The 17023-nt window shown below is 38.4% G+C and overlaps 1 pseudogene; it reads left to right on the forward strand.

Moving 5' to 3' along the window:
- The first annotated feature begins 16351 nt into the window (after window positions 1-16351).
- Window positions 16352-16650, forward strand: LOC118845065 (annotated as a pseudogene).
- The last annotated feature ends 373 nt before the right edge of the window (window positions 16651-17023 follow it).

Here is a 17023-nt window from a genome sequence, read left to right on the forward strand (position 1 = left end):
TCCTCCCCCTTTGAAACATCATAAGGAAATAAGGGGGGGGGGGTTGGGATGAAATTGGTATGACTACCTATGACTACTGGGTACTACAGAGGCCAAAGGGATGGGACCAAAGTACATGCCAAGGGCTGGTTGATGCCTCTCACAATAGACTTATTAACACATACCAGAATGCAAGCAAGACTGGAAACATAAATTTCAATACTAGGAAATATTTCCACAAAAAAGTTACTCTACTCTAGATAGCAATTTTCAGTTTAGCAGGTGCTCTCTTTACAATAAACCTATACAATTGGTATTAGGTATGTTGTTATCAATGTACACATGGCAAAACTGAGGATCTGAATGGTTAAGGGACTTTCTTTGTCACATTACTGATAAGTGATAGAGGCAGGACTTGGTCACTCTGCCTTCTACAGTATTCGGAAAACTCTCTTAATTCATGGATTCTAGATTCCATATTTACTACCTCCAGATACAGTTTGGGATATTGCATGCTGTCTGTGGACTGCCTAGAGACCCCTCTTAGTTCATAGAAAAAATAGTAGCCATGGAAAATCTATTTTAAGGACTCTGCAATCAGAAGAACTGAAGGAATATCAAGAATAGGAACAGATTGCCAAGCAAGTGGCAGCTGTCTATAAAGACCTCTGCTATTCTTTGTTAAAAATAGTCACGGATTCATGGTTTTATCAGTCCACAAAGGTCTCTAGATCCTATGGTTTGTGAACAGCTTCCAGGGGATGGGGATCCTGGACCTTCTGAACAACTCTAGGAATAAAACATCTTTCCCTTAGCTCTAAACCAGGTTAATAAGGGGCTAGGACCTAGTAGTAGAGTGCCAAGATAAAGGAAAATAGACCCCAGACAGCTTCAACTAGTCAATCTTTCATCTTATTTTTTTTCACTTCTCTGAAGTAGTTTGATGGAGTTAGTTTAGCTTCTCCTTTCAGTTTTTCAGCTGTGCTTCTTGACCTTGACTGAGCTACAATCTCTTTTCTCAAAAAAAAAAGAAAAAAAATAGATATTTTACCCTACATATTCAATGATATGACCAAGGACAACTCAGATTATTGTATCATCCAGTCCATTCCACCCTCCCCACCTCCAAATTTCCCAAAACCAAGACTTTTCAGAAATTTTAAGAATTATTTATTTATTTATCTAGTACTTCCAACTAAACTTTCATTCTGTGGAAAGGTACTAGCTCTTTCTCTGAAACAGAGGCCACAAGTTCTTCCAGTAGTTCCTCCTGTATGAGATTTGGAATCTTTTTGGTCCATCATGATGGCTAATTAGTCATTTTATTAAAATTTCCTCACAACTCTTCAAACTCCCCTCTTCTTCCAAAAAGGGAATTGTGAGCCAGATGTAGAATAATTCCAATTAAATCCACAGAAAACAGAATTCCTGATAAGCTTAATATCCTAACTCGAGAGAACTCATACTTAGAGTGCTCACTGAGTCCCTCTTCCCAGGCAGCTTCTCATGTGTCCAGCAACATACTTACAGGCTCCTGTAGGGCCTCATCCTAGGGCAGGGATCTGCTCCACTGCAGAGACTCTTCCTGACCAGCCACCTAAGCTCCTCCCACCCACCTGAAGTAGCAGCTGATGACTCTACTCAGTCAAATGAAAGACAGAAAAACGGAAAGAGAGAAATCAGGAGGTTACCAACATGGATGGCTACATGCGCCCTGACTGGGCACTGAAACCCAGCTGGGGTAAGTCTAGTTTCCTCAGACAAACCCAGCAAGGGACTCAGACTAGGGGAAGCCCTAGGAAACTGAGGCAGCCCAGTCTCAGGGGTCTCTTCAATCATAAAGGAGGAGGAGCCTGAGCACAAGTGATGGGAAATTTTTTTCAAGACTACAATACTAAAGGTAGGGAAAGCAATTGGACCTGTGGTTTCATTGGCATAAGGGAGGAGGGAACAGGAATAAGCATTTATATAGCACCTGCTGTGGGTTGGTAAAAGAGCTTGCAACTTTACAAAAGCAACCTGGTATAATTACTCAGTGGAGATTTTACAAAGAGAATTTTACTTCCAAAGGTGCAATCATAAATATACAAAATTATTCTCCCCAACACATGGGAGGCATAATCCTCTTCTCCCCTACCCTCCACCACTCAGTCTCTGAGGAGAGGAAAAAGATTAGGTTTACTGTTTAGCTTGGTTCCCATAGAGCATAGTTCCAGTTCCAAGTCTGACATCAAGACTCATGCACTCTGGCTTTCCAGACCATACTGGTGTCTACAATCCTTTCTCCAAGTTTGCCATTGCTTGAAATTCTGGTCCTATAAGGATCACCTCCAGCACCTGAAAATGAAGACAAATAGCACAGAACAGAAATAAACATGCCTAGATCTATTTTTCAGCACTAGAGTAAAAGAGAGGTAAGTACGGGAAGGCAAGTCCTCCTCTCACCAGTTCAGATCATGGCATTCATGCTTCTAAGCACAACAGATGGGAATCGCCATGCAGACAAAACGATAGCGAGGGAAGAAAGTGCCAGCTTCATCTCACCAATTTAAAAAATGCAGGTAGACAATCAAAGGAAGCTACCAGACACACAAGGTAGAGGACACAGCCAGCTAGCTGTTAGGCAAACTAAGCATGCTCAAAAACTGACATACTACATCTCATTCTTGTTCAATTCTGGACCAGGCTCATAATCCACCCTTACTCTATCCCAAATAAGCATACAACTGGACAAGATCTATAGGGTGTTCGTCCAAATGCATGTTGATATCTAGGCAATAGACATTCTTTATTCGTTCAGAATTTCCTGTTTGAATAGATAGAACAAACTACTTCGACTGATTAATGACTTTACTTCTTCCAGGAGGTTTTGTAATGCCTCGAGGCATTATGCATAATGTCGTCTACCAATAGGATTGATTATATGAAGGACCTCACTATTCACAAAAAAATCCCTTCCCTATCTGGATTCTACATTGGATCTCCTCTATCACCACCATTGTCAAGCATATATCTGTCTTCCTGTTTTATGCCTTACTTTATGTTTATTATCAGAGGGTCACTGAATGTGGTTATTACTATTGTAACATCTTCCAAGGAATACTGAATCATACTGACATATGGGTGGTAGACACCTTGCTGTAAAAAAAAAAGCCTATGAGGCAATATTTTCTTCTACTGAATGAAATGCTTTTTCATAATCAACAAGCAATAATTACAACGGGATCTTATATTCCCTGTGTATTTCAGTAAATTGTCAGATAGTAAAATTGTGGTCCACTGTTAAATATCATTTGTGAAAGGTACAGCTGTCTCTCATAAATATTTTTCACAGATAAGAAAGTGGCATATAAGTCACTAGCTATTGATGTCTTCTTAGTCACTATTTTTGTATTAATAATAATTAATAACTTTGGTATTAATAGTATTTATATTAATAAAAATAGCTATTTTGACATTTTTGGTTTCTTCCCCTCTTTCAGATAGATACCTTGCATATTGGTACCACAAATCCCACACAACTGAATTGCCTCCAGCACAGATATCCTCTATGTATGCTTGGTACAACCTGACCACTTCTCTCTATTTTTTCTTCTTAGTGCTTCTTCCATCTCCTCTGTACATATCTTGGGGTTTATGATGTTAGGGTCCAAGTATGGACCCTAATAAATCTTTATTGATTGATTGGACCTATTAGCTATACGATCCTTAAATATATTTGAGATTATTTATTATTTTGCTTAATTTTGTGGCTTGTTAAGCTTTCTTTAAACTGATTTTACCCTCTATTAGTACTCTCCACTTCATGAGAAGATACTGTACAAAAGTCTTCCTCAACCTTCATAGGATTTTATACATGTTTATATTCTATCCTGGAGTTGCCTCGCCCATGTTTACTTAGGATTTTTTCCTGAGAGAAAACACAAGAAACAGAGAAGAAATTTAAAAAACAAAGAATTATCAAAACCTACTGCATCTACCTTCTATCAGAACCTACCTGCCAGAAAAACTTGGAATTTTAAAAAAAAATAGGAGATTTGCTTTAAAGAAATGTGAAATGCTCAGAGTAACAGAACAACAAATAGAGTTCTCAATTCAATTTCAAAAAAGTAAATTCAAAAAAGGAAGATCCAGATGGATTTACAAATAAAGAGCAATTAATACCTATACTACACAATTCTCAAAAAATGAGAAAGAAAAGTCTAGCAAACAACTTACAAAACAAATATAGTCCTAGGACCCTCTCCAGGGAAGAATACAGCAAAAATTGAACTATAGACCAATTCAAGTAAAAAATATTGAAGCAAAAAATTAAATTAAATTCTGGCAAAAATACTACAGTAAAATTTCAAAAAATAGATTAGGAAAAATAGGTAACATAACTAATCATATAAACTAAAACATCCAAACACAAATTATTATATTAATATAAAGAAAAAAGTATTTGACAAAGTATAATATTCATGCTAAAAGCCCTGTGACATACAGGCATATAAGAACTATTTTAATACAATAAAATGTATATATCAAAATTTAAAAGTTAACATGATATGAAATGGGCAAAAAGAAAATTTCCAAATAGATGAGATAAAGAAAGAATGCTCTTTTCCCCATTCCTACCTTTCCTATTATAGTAGAGAACAACACTATCCTTCCAGCTCCTCAGGGTGACAACTTAGGAGTCATCCTGGATTCCTCACTGTCTCTCACCCCTAATATCAAAGCTGTTGCCAAGGCCTATTGATTTCACCTTTGCATCATCTCTTATATGCATCATTCTCTCCTCTAACACTGCCACCACTGGAGTTCCAGCCCTCAATACCTCATGCCATAATTATTACAATAGCCTGATTTTGGTCTCCCTGCCTCAAATCAATCCCCATCCTAATCCATCCTCCATTCATCCACTCAAGTGATTTTCCTAAAATACAGGACCAAGAATGTCACCTCTGTATTCAATGAACTCCAGTAACTCCCTATATCCTCTAGGATCAAATGCAAACTATCTTTTTAACATATAAAGCCCTTCATAACCTAGTGCCATCCTAACCTCCAATCTTCTTACACATTACTCCCCTACAGATCCTCTTCAATCCAGTTACATTGGCCTCCTGGCTGTTCCACAGATATTTCATCTCTTAGCTTCAGGTATTCTCTCTGGCTGTCCCCCATTCCTGGAATGCTCTCCCTCCTCCACCTTGACTACTGACCACCCCAGCTTCCCTTAAGTCCCAACTAAAATCCGGTCTTCTACAAGAAGCCTCCCCCATTATCATTTAGTCATTTTCAGTTAGGTCTGACTCTTTGTGACCCTGTTTGGAAATGTCTTAACAAAGATATTAGGGTGGTTTGCAATTTCCTTCTCCAGCTCATTTTATAGATTAGCCAGTGAGGCTTCAGAAAGGGTCAAGAACAGTGGATAGTTGTGTTTGCTGCCCGACAACTCCAGGAGAAATGCCAGAAGCAGAACAGATGTCTGTATACAACGTTTGTTGATCTGACCAGGGACTTTGATACTTTTAGTCATGAGGGCTTATGGAAAATTATGTCAAAATTTGGCTGGCTGGAGAAGTTCATCAGCATTGTATGCCAATTTCATGATAGCGTGCTTGCCAGGGTTCTGGATAATGGACAATGCTCTTATGCTTTCCGAGTCACCAATGGAGTAAAACAAGGTTGTGCGTATGCTCCCATGCTTTTTAGCAAGATGTTTTCAGTCATGCTGTCAAATTCTTTCAACACAGCATCAAGGTCAGCACTGATGGTAAATTCTTCAACTTGAAAAGACTACAAGCCAAGACCAAAGTGGAGGGAGTGCTGGTGCATGATTTTCTATTTGCAGATGATTGTGCACTAAATGCAGCCTCTGACGCTGAGATGCAACAAAATATGGATCAATTCTCTGCTGTTTGTGCTAATTTGGGCCTAAAAATTAACACCAAGAAAACACAGGTGCTCCATCAGCCACCACCACACCATCCATACGTGGAACCATCAGTTACAGCAAATGGAGAAGTTTTGAATGCTGTGGATAAGTTCACTTACCTTGGTAGTGTACTTTCCAGGGATACACACATTAATAATGCGGTTGATGCTTGCATTGCCGGGGCTAGCTCAGTGTTTGGGAGGCTCTGAAGGAAAGTACAGGATAGAAGAGGCATAATACTGACTACTAAACTGAAGGTCTACAGAGCTGTTGTGCACATTGTTGTATGCCTGTGAAACCTGGACGGTCTACTAGCACCATGCCAGGAAACTGAATCACTTCCATTTGAATTGTCTTAGGAGGATTCTGAAGATCACCTGTCAGGATAAGGTACCAGGCACTGAGGTCCTTTCTCAAACTAAACTGCCAAGCTTTCAAACTCTGCTTCAGAGAGTACAGCTCTGATGGGCTGGCCACATTGTTCAAATGTAAAATGTGTGCTTGCCAAAAAGACTATTTTTTGGAGAACTCACACAGGGCAAGGGTTCACATGATGATCAGAAGAAGTGATACAGGGACACTCTCAAAGTCTCTCTCAAGAACTTTGAAATTTATTGTGTGACAAGGGAGACACTGCATGGTGTGCCCACATCAGAGAAGGTGCTGTGATCTATGAGCAAAGCAGAATTGAGACAGTTCAAAGGAAACAGTAGATGCGCAAATTTGGAGTATCCGTCCCAAATGTTCAAAAGGACTATTTGTACCCCACCTGTGGTAGAGCATTCTGAGCTCATATTGGTTTGATCAGCCATAGTCAGACACATTGAAACTTGATTCTAGCATGTTATTTTGTTCCTCTTCAATAATGAAGGACAACTACCAACCCACAAACCAACTTATAGATTAGGAAACTGAGGCAAACAGTGTTAAGTGACTTGCCCACAGTCACACAACTAGTAAATCCCTGAGGGCAGATTTGAGCTCAGTAAGATGAGTCTTTCTGACTCGAGACCCAGCACTCTATCCACTGTGCTACCCATCCCTAACCCTTCCTAGTTTTAGTGGCTTACCTCCATTAATTATTTCCTATTTATCCTATATATAACTTACTTCATATATATATGTTTGCATGTTGTCTCTACCATTACATTTTATCCTCCTTGAGGGCAGAGATGCCTTTTGCCTCTTTTTGTATCCTCGGTGCTTAGCACACTGCCTGGCATACAGTAGGTACTTAATAAATGTTCATTGATTGATAGATTTTCTTCACTGCCACTTAACAAAGTCCTTGAAATGCTAGCATTAACAATCCAATAAGAGAAAGAAATTAAAGATATAAAGAATAAGGGAAGATTAGAAAATACTATTCTTATTTGACTGATGACATGATGACTTGCTTAGAAAATCAGGTAAGAAACTAATTAAGATAATTAATATCTCCTGTAAAGCAACAAGATCCAAAATAACTCCTCAAAAATTAACAACATTTCTATGAAGCAAAAACAAAATCAAGGAGAAAATAATAAAAAGAGAAAGCTCAAGAAAACTAGCTACAAAGTGCAATAAATACCTGGGAGTTTACCAAGGCACGCCGAAGACTTGTATAGATATAATAATCAAGCAATCTTCAAAAAAATTAAATAATTGAAAGGACATTTGGTACTCATAACTAGGCCATGCCAACATAATAAAAATCGAGACAATACCAAAATTTAATTGACAGATTTAGGGCTCTACCACACTACCAAGAGGACAATTTATAGAGCTCAACAAAATAATAACAAACTGTATTTGGAGAAAGAGAAAGATCTAGAATCTCAAGAGAAATAATGAGAAAGGAAGTAAGAAAGAGGAACTAGCACTTCCAGACCTAAAATTTATTGTAGCATTTATTCATAGTAGCAAAGAACTGGAAATAAATCAGAGGTCCATTGATTGGTGAATGGCTAAACAAATTATGGGCCATGAAGGTAATGGAATCTCATGATAAAAAATGATGAATGTGATGAATACAGAGAAGAGAAGAGTGTAGAAAAACATAAACTGATCCAAAGTGAAGTAAACAGAAGTAGGAAAATAATAAGTACAATCATAGTGACACCTAGCATTTAAATAGTGTTCTAAAGTTTGTAAAGCACTTTACACATGTTAACTCATTTGATCCAACAGCCCTGTAAGTAAATGCTATTATTAGAGAAACTGAGACTGTAAGGTTTAAAGTGGATAAAGGTCAGACAGCTACTGAGTCTCTGAGATGAGAATTGAACTCATTTCTTCCTGACTCCAGATTCAGCACTCTACTTACTCTGACATCCAGCTGTCTACATTGCCTGCAACAGCGTAAATGGGAAAAAAATCAAGTATGAAGTTGTAATGATCAAGTCTGGCCCTTAAAGAAGAGATGTGAGAATATGATTCCCTTTCTTCTTTGTGGAACTGAGAAAAAACATCAGCGGAACATCCCGTGTGATATTGGATTCAAAGTATAGGTTAGTTTTGCTAAACTGTTTTTTTTTCCTTTTTTATTCTTTAAGAGCTGACTCTCTGAAAGAGATATTTTGGGAAATGCTGGTGATGTGAAAAGAAAAGATAACAATAAAAATTTTATAAAAGGAAAGAAAACCATGGAAGTACACACTATTATTCAGTAATGCTTAACACTTAACATTCTTAACACTGAACCCACCTGAGTCTTGTGTGTGACTGACTGATATTGACTACTACTTGATTTTTGATTTCCATTCTTGTTCAATGGATCCCATCTACATTTCTTATTATTTCACTTATCCTGATTTAATATTGCCGAAGCTTTGGTATATACTCTTGCCTAATCCCATGGCTTCATCACCCAGTACCCTTCCACCATCTTTGGACTTTCCTATCACCAGTATGCATTCTGGGCTCCTGGCTACTATTGATGACTCTTAATCCTTTGCTTCCTGCCACCTTATAACAGGACAAGACATCTGTGAAATAGGCAGGGCAGGTATTATTATCCCAATTTTACAAAAAAGGAAACCGTGACAGAAAGATTGTGACTGGTTCAAAGTCACAGAATTATCAAATGGAAGAGCTGGGATTCAAACCCAACCCAATCTTCTCTAGAATCTAAGTCCAATAGCTTTTCCGATGCATCACTCTGTATCCCTATTCTATCCTTGAGAGAGAGAGTGAGATCAATAATCCAAATAGGTGTAGCAGGGATCACCATGCACTTCCCCTCTCCCCTCCCCCAATTCAACATACTTGGAGTTGCCACTTCTGATTCTGGTGACCACACAAGTGCTTTGGGGCCCGCTTCATGTGGTGGTCCAGTACTAAAGAGACATTTCTCTTTTATATGGTATAGTGTTGTAGTCCATGCCTGACTCAGGCAGGTCTCCAGGTAGCTTAGGTTCAATATTGGAACAAAATGAAATACTTGTAGAAGATCTAACAGTTAACAAAATGATTTACTTAGCCATAGCAGGGGAAAGATTTTCAACAAGAATATTTAATAAGGACACAGCCTTGATTCAACTCAGCACAGCTCCCCTACTTCTGTGTTGTCCATGGCAGTATGCTCTACATCAGGGGCCAGCTGGAGTTCCTTGAGGCTTTTTGTACACAGGCAAAAAGGAAGTCTGCCCCTTTGTCCCCTGAGTCAATTAATTATCCAGGATGTTTTCAATAACTTTTAAGGGAAAAGAAAAAACTAGCTTAATGTTCATGAGCTGGGACCCTCGTTAATGTCTAACCACACTTGGTGAACCCTGAGTTTTCCCTCGGTCTTAGCCCTCCATGGGACAATAGCAGATAGGCAGGATTAGTTTAAACAAAAAGAATAGACAGCTTCTATTTCAGTCCTCTTGAATAAGATTCTCCCAGGTAGCAAGGAGTATAGTCTCTCTCTAGACCTCCACTTGGAAACCAAGTGGCAAGATAGCCAGTGCTCATTCCCCCAAACCTGCGTGCACTCAATTTTCTCTGACTTTCATCTATACATGTAATAGGGGTAGAGATGGAACATAGAACTGCAATTTCATACAGGGACAATAATACTTGTGCTACCTGCCTCACGGGGGCATTGTGAGAAAAATCATTTGTAAATCTTTTGAACATTTTAAGAATATGCAAACTGTATGTTAGGTACTTTGGGAGCTATAAAGAAGTTGGAGATAAAATATCTGCCCTTGAGAATCCGGTAGTCTTTCTGAGAAACCATCAGAAAGAGAAGTGAACACTGTTTTTGGTTTTGTTTTTTGAGGTTTGTTCTAATTTGAAGGAAAAATGTAGCGAGGTGGTACAACAGATACGCGTGCTGGGATGGGCATCAGGAAAACCTGAGTCCAAATCCTCCCCCCAGACACTTACAGGCTGTATGACCCTGGGCAAACCATTTAACCTACCTCTGCCTGACTCAGTTTCTTCAACTGTAAAATGAGGACAATGATGGCACTTATCTCCTAGGGTTGTTGTGAGGATCAGATGAGATAATATTTGTAAAGCGATTGGCACAGTGCCTAGACCATGGTAAGCACTAAATAAATGCTTGTTTCTTTCCTTCCTCTCTCCCTCCCTTCCTTTCTTCCATCCTTCCCAGTCCTTTATTGCTTCTTTCCCTTCTTTCCTTCTTTCTTTCCTTCCTTCCTTCCTTACCTCTGTCTGTCCTTCCTTAGGTTCACATTTTACCTATCATTCAGCTGACAAGCTTTTATGAAGTACTCAGTTCAAATCCAGCCTCATTTACTAGCTGTGTGACCCTGGGTAAGTCACTTGACCACTGCTTACCTCAGTTTCCTTGACTATGGTATATGATTGTTATAGAATACTACTGTGCTTTAAGAAATGATGAGTTCAGTGATCTTAGAAAAAACATGGATAGATTTGCACAAAATAATGAAGAGATGAGCAAAACCAAGATAATGTTGTATGTAGTAATGATAATATTGTTTTAAGAACAACTTAAGTGACTAAGTCATTTTGACTATAAATACCCAAATCAACTACAAAGGATGTATGAAGGAAGATGCTATCTGCATTCAAAGAAAGAACTGATAACTAGAAGTATGTATAGAATGGTTTTACATATATTTATATGTATTTATAATATATGTGTGTATGTGTATACACACACACACACATATATACATATACATATTTGTGTCTAATGGTAGCCATCTCTAGGTCAGGGGGGAAGAGAAGAGGGAAGAAACAAAGAAAAAAAGAAAGCTACATGATAACATGATTATATATTTAAAAGGAATAGCAAATTGTACTTAATAGATTTGCAGTTTTGTGTACAATCATCTTTTTTTTTCTACTCCACTATGCTATGGAAATGATTGTTTTATTTCTTAAGCTCAGAATAAAATAAATAAAAAATTTTAAAACTGTAAAATGAAGATAATTACAGCACCCACCCCCCATCTACAAATGAGATATTTGTAAAGAATGTATATATGTGTATATGTATGTGTGTATGTATATATGTGTACATATATGTATATATAAAATGTATGTATACACACAAATATATGTATATATGTATGTATATATACACATTTATAATAAATTATATTTAATTAATATATTATTGTATACATAGTTTATTACACATACATGTACATGTATATTAACACATTATACATACCTACATGCATAAATGCATATAGTGTACATATATTTTTCTAATGAGGAAAAGGAAAGTAAGAAGGTTAAATCAGCCTTGGAATCAGTTGTTTACTTGCATCAGAAAGAATTGGAGGTTCTGGCACAGACAGCATCCCTGAGCATCAAATCCAGATATTGATCCAGCTGTGTAAGGCCCAATCTGTCAAGAGCACCTGCCATCTACATACATTAGCCTTTTGGATAGAGCAGCTATTGAAAGTGACTGCATACCTGCCCCCAATTCCCACCATATGCATGCACACCTGTGCATTCTGGACAGACAGAACACACAGTGTGAGCTAGAAACAGTTGTTAAGCAGAGGACTGCCAGAAGTCTTCTTAACAACCTGTTTTGGTGGTGTCTATTGCTGGGTGTGGTTTGTCCTTCATTCTTGAAGAGGACCATGACATCTGGAAGATGATGCCATGACTTGCAAGTGAATTGGATTTAAGTGAGGGAGGGCTGTGCAATCTATTGTAAGTAGTAGAGAGAGAGAGGTATAGAAAGGGGGGGCAAGTGGAGCATGAGAGAGACAAGGGAAGAGAGAGACAGAAAGAGAAAGAAGCAAAGACAGATAGACAAACAGAGACCTCCTGTGGGCCCAGTCCTTTTCTTGTCCTTCAAGCATAGCTTGCTCATTCGCCATTTCTGCTGTTATTGTCCTCTCCTTTCTTCTTCCAATCCAAATTCCACCTGTTATTCTTTACCCCCACAAAAGGAGTTGCTGTCAATATTTATTTACATATGAGTTCTCTTCCTCTTTCTTTGATCTCTTTGGAATATAGGCCTAGTTGTAACTCTGGTCACAGGGTATACACAATTTAGTAACTTTTGGCAAAGAATGAGACATATTCTTTTTGGACACAGACAGTGCAGGAATATGTTTTCCTTAACTATCTATTTTTGTCATAATGGTTATTATTCCCCAATGCAAAAAAGGGATGGTAGAGAAAATAAATTTTTGTTCACTGAAAAAGATAAATTTAAATTTTAAAGTAAATATAAATGCTAGCTCAGCTGATTTCCCTCTCCCCAGTCCTCCACTTCACTTTCTCTCCCTTTTCTGAACACTTCTTTAAAATAGATGTACATTTTTTAAATTAACAAGCATTTATTTTCTCTTCCTCCCACCCACTTCCCACCTCCCTGCATCTACTGGAAAATAAAAATAAAAACAAAACCCTTGTAACAAATAGGCGAAGTCAAGCAAAACAAATTCTCATGTTGTCATGTCCAAGAATTATTAGCACACAGTCTAACATTTAATTGTTCTCCAGTTGTTTTTTGCTTGCTGGTCTTACCTTCATTGCTAGAACACAAACTCATTATCATACAGTGATCTGGGACATTTAACTGACACATAGCTAGTAAACTATTTTTTTAACTTAAGAAAAAACTTCTTAACTAGAACTGTGCAAAAATAGACTCGACTGACTTAAGAGGTAGTAATTTCTCACTTACTAGATATCTTCAGGCAATTGCTAGTTGACCACTTATAGGAGAGATTCTAGAACAGATTCCCCTTTAGGCCTCAATTGAACTAGATCACCTCTGTGACTTATTTCTAGTTGTAGATTCTGTGGCCATAATAATATTTTTGTGTTCACACACACACACAACACACACACACACACACACACACACAAACATACACACACACACGGAGAACCAAGTACAGTCCATGGTACTGCATATATTTCACTGTATAATTTATTGATTAAATAAATTAAATATGCCCTCTCTGGAAGCGATTGTAAATGGGATTCAGCAAGTTGTCAATTCAATTCCAAAGGCATTTATTAAGTGCCTGGCACAAAAAAGTGTCATTTCACAAAAACAAAAACAGTTCTTCCCCTCAAGGAACTTAAATTCCATTGATCTTCATCATCATTGTCATCATCATCAGTGTCATCGTCATCATCCTTATCACCACGTCCAGTTTAATCAACAGCAGGGAAAGCTGATGGGCAGACTGGGTGTCCAAACCAGAGGCAGGGGAGGCTGAGGTATAAATCTGAAGGTCAGAGAGAAAGAACCATCAAATCACTGGAGAGAGGAAAATTACAAGTCAGAGGTTCAGGTTGAATCAAATTCCCTAGGCTAGATCAATGGGGCAGTGAGGCAGCTCAGTAGATAAGAGCTGGGCCTGGAGTCAGGAAGACATGAATTCAATTTTGGCCTTATCAGCTGTGTAACCCTGGGCAAGTCACTTAACCCTGTTCGCCTCAGTTTCCTCAACTGTAAAATGAGCTGGAGATGGAAATGGCAAACCACTCTAGTATTTTTGCCAAGAAAACCCCAAAATGTGGTCCTGAAGAGTCAGATATAACTAAAACAACTGAACAATAAGACAACAGAGCAGATCAACAGTAGCAAAGTCTCTTGTAGACTATTGACTTGTTCACCAAATCCAGAAATACTGGGGCACCTCCCATCCTCATTCCATCTTCCTTTGAAACACCTGGGATAGAATAGAAAATAAAAATTAACTGATTCTAAGAAGGGATGTCAACAAATTTATAAATGACAAAGCCATGTCAACCAAGAGAATCTGGGGATACCTCACCTTTATAAAAGAGGCAGGGAGGCAAGTGTGGAGGAAGCAATTATTCTCCCCTTGAGGGGAAGAGAGGGTTCTATTGGCAAAAGAGCATTTACTTGCATAGACCAGAGGTTGGGTCTATTATATCAATACTTGTGCTCTTATGTTCTTGTTAATTATTAAGATAAAAACATCTTGCAAGAGAAATAAGATAAATATAAATAAATAGATTGAATGGAATAGACAGATTGAACAGGTACTAAGAGAATGTAGAGAAGTGAATGACAGACTGTGAGAGAAAGGGGGGGAGAGAGAGGGAGAGGGAGAGAGAGAGAGAGAGAGAGAGAGAGAGAGAGAGAGAGAGAGAGAGAGAAACTCTCTCCAGATTCCTTTTTGCTCCTTCCTCTGTGTAGGGGCAGTGATGCTCTGGGAGGCAGCAGGTGCAGTGTCTTGTACATTGTGTCTTGATGAGTCCGAAGATGGATGCATTACAATTGACTGGAGAGCATGTCTCTGACCCCAGAATGGATGTTGGCCTTCCCTTCCTAAGCAGCTGGTTTTCAGAGGCTGAATTGTACCATCCAGGCTGTAGTATGTGGCTTTAGATACATCAGTGGCCCATATTCTTGGAAACCTGAATGCTTTGGCTGCTCCCATTGGAATCACAATATTGGCAGATACCTGTGGTGGGCCTCCAATAATGAATGCCACATGTTTGGGAAAATGTCACTAAGCTAAATAACTTCACGAAGAGAAAATTACTTCAAAACCCACAGAGAAAACAGCAAATGAATCGATTAAGGTCCTAATTGTTTGCCTCCTTCCACAGTTATGAACTAAAACAGTCTATAATTTCTATCAGAAGACAGAGTTTCAGAAAAATAATTGATTTTGATTAAATGCATCTTCGTATTTTGAAACTTGAAAACTTATGTATAAAAATTAGAGATCATAAATGAACAGAAACTCTCAACAATGATAGAAATTTTGGACAGAAAAGGAAGTCTAGATGGTATACTCATTGTTGGATGAGGAATAAACAAGCAGATTATAGCCCTAGGTAAGAAAGGTAAGTAGGTAGTTAGGTAGATAGGCAGGTAGATAGATAGACAGAGATAGAGAGATAGATAGATAGACAGACAGACAGACAGACAGATAATTTAGGATGTTTACTACATGCTAGGCACTGTGCTATACAATGAAGATAAAAATACAGGTAAGCAAGACAGGCCCCGCCTACAAGAAGTTTACATTCTAATGGGAAAAGACCTCACATAAAAGAGAGCTGCAAGGGAACAGCCGACCTAGATAGATAGAGCTGACCTAGAAGTATAGTGGAGGCAAGGTACATAAGAAGCTTGCCTATCAGAACTCACGGTGATTCTTGGGCAGAGTGCAAAGTTTCCATGGTAAAGCGGTTGAGTTGATAATCCAAAGGGACCCAGCCTGAGTTAGAGATAGCAATGGAAATATAGATGGAACATGGAAATGATTCCCTTTGGTAATTAGGAAACTGGTATTCTAGGCACAAGGACACCACTACCTAGCTGTGTGTCTAGCAGTAACCTTGGCTTAGATTCCTAGCAAAGCTCTAAAATACATCCTTAAATACTTAGCTAGATGTCAGCAGTATTTGATAAAGACTTCCATGTGATACTTATGGTAAGGTGTATAGATAAGTGTGGGAGACAGTTGAATCAGGTGAATCTGGATAGGAAACTGGCCTAATGATGAGACAGTAAGAGTGGATTAATGGCTCAGTGTCAACTTCCAGGGAGGTCTCCAATGGATTGCTTCTGGTTGCTGTCCTCAGATCTGTACTATTGAACATTTTTACCAATGAGTTCAGTGACAGTATAGATAATATGCTTGTCAAGGTTGCAGATGGTACAAAGCTGAGATGGAGCAGGCTAATGGTCAGGACCACAAGAAGATTTCACATTGATAGGCTACAACAATGGAATGAAATGATAAGGTGATATTTCATAGAAAAACATAATGTCCTACATCTGAGCTCAAAAAATCAACTTCACAAGATACAAGTTAAGGAGGCTGGATTAGGCAACTGTTTTGGTGAATAAAAACTAAAATAGGGAGAAACTTGCTGTAAAAATTGTTCTCAAGCCCACCCTGCAAACCCCTGGAGGTCTCTCCCCCAGCCCCCTGGGGAAGTTGGGGGGGGGAATTGGCATAAAATGTTAGTGGAAAAGGGATGAGGCTGAGGGGCGGACAAAAGGCAGCAGGTTTTACCATGGCTGAAGGACACACCCTGTTGTTAATGGATTATGAAATCTTTGGGAAAGTCCAAGGTGTATTTTTCTGAAAGTACACACAGGCTGAGGGTAAAAAGCTGGGACTGGTAGGCTGCGTCCAGAACACTGGTCAGGGCACAGGAAAGGACAGATACAGGGTGTCACTGTCCAGGTTCAAATCATGCAGGAATGGCTTAAAACGAAAGGAAGCCCTAAATCCCACATTGACAAGGCAAAATTCCACAATGAGAAGGTCATAACAAAGCTGGAACACAAAGATTTCCAAATTGTGAAATAATAGTAATCAAAGGACAGTATTTTTTCCTACTGTAATATGAGCATATGCTTATTTGAAATTGTATTAATATGCAGAACTATTTTCTATTGTTAATATTTTGGTGGTCCTCTAACATGTTATTTAAATTAATTTCAAATATTTCTTGAATACAATAGGTGGACCACATTAAAGGTTGCCACTGTAAACAGGAACTTAATAATAAAGAAAAAAGACAATCAGAATCCTTATTTTAAAAAACACTCTCAATTTCCCATTTTCCTCCTAATTTTGGCTGCATTAGTTTTGTTTAAGCAAAAGGTTTTTAATATCAAGTAATCAGTATTATTATCTATTTTATTTCCCATATTCCTCTCTATTTCTTGTTTGGATGTGT

Source organism: Trichosurus vulpecula, chromosome 3, assembly GCF_011100635.1.
Source record: "Trichosurus vulpecula isolate mTriVul1 chromosome 3, mTriVul1.pri, whole genome shotgun sequence".
NCBI classification, from domain to species: domain Eukaryota; kingdom Metazoa; phylum Chordata; class Mammalia; order Diprotodontia; family Phalangeridae; genus Trichosurus; species Trichosurus vulpecula.